The sequence below is a fragment of the Eurosta solidaginis genome, chromosome 1 (genome assembly GCF_040869045.1).
Source record: "Eurosta solidaginis isolate ZX-2024a chromosome 1, ASM4086904v1, whole genome shotgun sequence".
Taxonomy (NCBI): Eukaryota; Metazoa; Arthropoda; class Insecta; order Diptera; family Tephritidae; genus Eurosta; species Eurosta solidaginis.
The window spans coordinates 166,598,457-166,601,237 of record NC_090319.1 but is presented as its reverse complement, the minus strand read 5'-3'; the positions used below and the strand labels follow the sequence as shown (position 1 = coordinate 166,601,237).

The 2,781-nt window shown below is 35.6% G+C and overlaps 1 pseudogene; it reads right to left on the bottom strand.

The window, feature by feature from the left end:
• Positions 1–970: 970 nt before the first annotated feature.
• On the bottom strand, positions 971–2,331 carry LOC137238445 (putative nuclease HARBI1; annotated as a pseudogene).
• Between the last annotated feature and the right edge of the window lie 450 nt (positions 2,332–2,781).

The window sequence follows — 2,781 nt, the reverse complement described above, 5'->3', positions numbered from 1 at the left end:
AGCCCATTGGAGGAGCAGGTTGCCAATCTTCTTCAATTCGGCAAGCATCTTAACCCGAAAGGAGTGGCTCGGGGTGTTCCCCAAAGTGGAAGTGGCATGAGTGTCGAAGAAGTGGTACGTGAGGATTCTCCAGCTCCATTGGTAGATTTCACAACGATGGAGTTCGATGGTACCACGGGGCTCAACACCACCGCCGGTAGTGTTTCTACAGAAGAGAGTCGAGCTCCAGTGAATGAGAATGTTGCGGAGAACCACAATTCAAGTGCTGGGCAGAACGCAGATTTACCTCATACTAGCAGGAGAAGTCGTGTTCGCGCAAACAGACAGCGGCAGATGTTATTAGAAAACCACACTGCTATGCAAGAGAGTGTCCTGACACGAATGTCGACAACTCTTTCAGAAATAGGGGCGAATAAAAATTCGATAGAAAATATTCAATACGGCACTTTTGATAAGCCGTTAGAAATAGAGCAAAAAAAACTAAAGATAATGGAAAGGCAGGAAGAAAGAGAAGAGGAATTGTACCGAACTGAAATGAGGCTAAAAAATATTAAAATGAAAATAAAAGAGGCTGAGTTAGAAATAATAACAATAAAACAAAAACAAACAAACAAAAAATAAGAAAGCTAATTAATAGATCCATATATAGTTTTAGAGATGTATATATTACCCACTTCCTTTTTTATGATTTTATGTTGAATTGATTTTTTTTATTTGAATTGAACTGGCCGGTCAATAAAGACCTCAGAGAGACTGAATATGTGCAAAGAACACAAATGTAGTTTATAGTTTATAAGTTTTTTTCCTACAAACTTTTGTACCTATTGTCCCGAGGACTACATACATACATGCTAAGAAAGCATATTTTTATTTAATGTTTCATTTTTAAACAATTGCATTAAATATTTTTGTTTTATGCACAAAAAACCGTAGTATTTTATATTTTTTAATAAAATCATACAAAAACGAATTACAAAAAACTTTGTTTAATTCGTTGCCGTATTTGCGAAGCTTCCATGCTTTGTAAGTCTTCACACGCATCAACTTCAAACGCATCTTGGACATTTTCAGCTTCGGATGGTGAATCATAGCTTGATACTTCTACATTATAGTCAATGCAAAGATTATGTAAGGCAGCACAAATGTTAGCTATTTGTGTTGCTTTTTCCGGCTTATAATGTAGTTGACGAGCACCGAGTAAGCAGCGAAATCGATTTTTTAGTACTCCAATGGTTCTCTCTATTATATTTCTAGTTTTGCCATGCTTGCTGTTATAAATGGCTTCAGCGCTTCCTTCTGAAGTTGATCTATAGGGTGTCATTAAATACGGTTCCAGAGGGTAGCCTGCATCACCTGTAAATGTTTGTTTTGTTTTGGTTAACTTCAATTTAAACATATGCTGTTTTTTCTACCTAATAGCCAAGCGTTGCACACTCCAGAATCGTAACGCTCACGTAATACCTGTTTTGCCGAACTAATGTTCCATATGAGACAATCGTGAGATGAGCCTGCATATCGCGCATCGAAGTACCGTATTTTCATTTTATGATCACAAATCTATAAGTAAAATTTATCAAAACCTATTAAATAAACTAGTGGCAAAATTTCAATTTACAATTATTGCATTTAAGCTGAAGAACCCTTTTCTGTTAAAGTACAGGTTTTGGTCCGACTTAGTGGGCGCCGAAATTTTAATATGCGTTCCATCCACGCATCCTATTACGCCAGGGAACCCTGCCTTTTGGTAAAAATGAATTTTTGCTTCGGTTTGCTCCTCCTCGGACATTTCGAAGCTTATGAGCAGGGGGCATATTACCTGCTCCAAATGTTTCCGCCAATATTGCGGACACAGTGGGTTGAGATAAGGCCAAGTTGAAATCATTTCCAACACTAAGTTGGTATGAGCCTTGTGTCAAAAAGCGTAGTGTTGTTGCTAACTTTATTTCATTAGATATAATTGTTGGTCGTTTCCCTACTTTCATGGATGGTACTATTTGTTCCACAACGTACGTAAAAGCAGCTTTACTTAACCGAAAATATTCAACAAATCTGAAATAAATTAAATATAAACATGAAAGTTGGTTGATTACAATTTAGCAAACAGCCAAAGTTTTGAAACAAGTTCTTTATATTTTGCCCGTAATATTCACTTATGCACCAATAGAAATTGCAATGGGCAAATATAATACTTACTTCGTATCTGGCAAATTAAATATGTCAGATCTTTGGCGCATTTCACTTCTTTTCAGTAGCAAAATCTCCTTACTCTCCTCATCGCTTGAACCTGAACTTTCCACAAAAAACATCTTTAAACACACGTTTTAATAAAAAGCCGAAATAACCACAACAAATTGTAAGTAAACAATTGTTAAAAACACAAGGATGTTAGTTTTGCTATGAAATTATCTATAACAGATCAACGTCAATACATTGATGAAGTAAATACCCGAATTGCATTGACATGACGTTGATATTGATACGAAGTGACAGTTAACGTTGACAACCATAATAGGGGCGAATATAATTTTGCTCACTATGTATGCTTGTTAATTTTACACTGTAATCCGTATTTATATTCATTCATTCATTCATATTTAGTCTGATTGATTGTAAAATTTGTAGACTAGCAAATAAATAAATAAATAAATAAATATTCCATTTCTTTGAGTACAAGATAACATGCAGCACCAAATCCAATAACAATAATCCGGAGGCGGAAAAGAAAAATTTTAGCTCGTTCAAAAGATATTCCCAAAAAACCGAAAAATGGCCCGGAGTGCT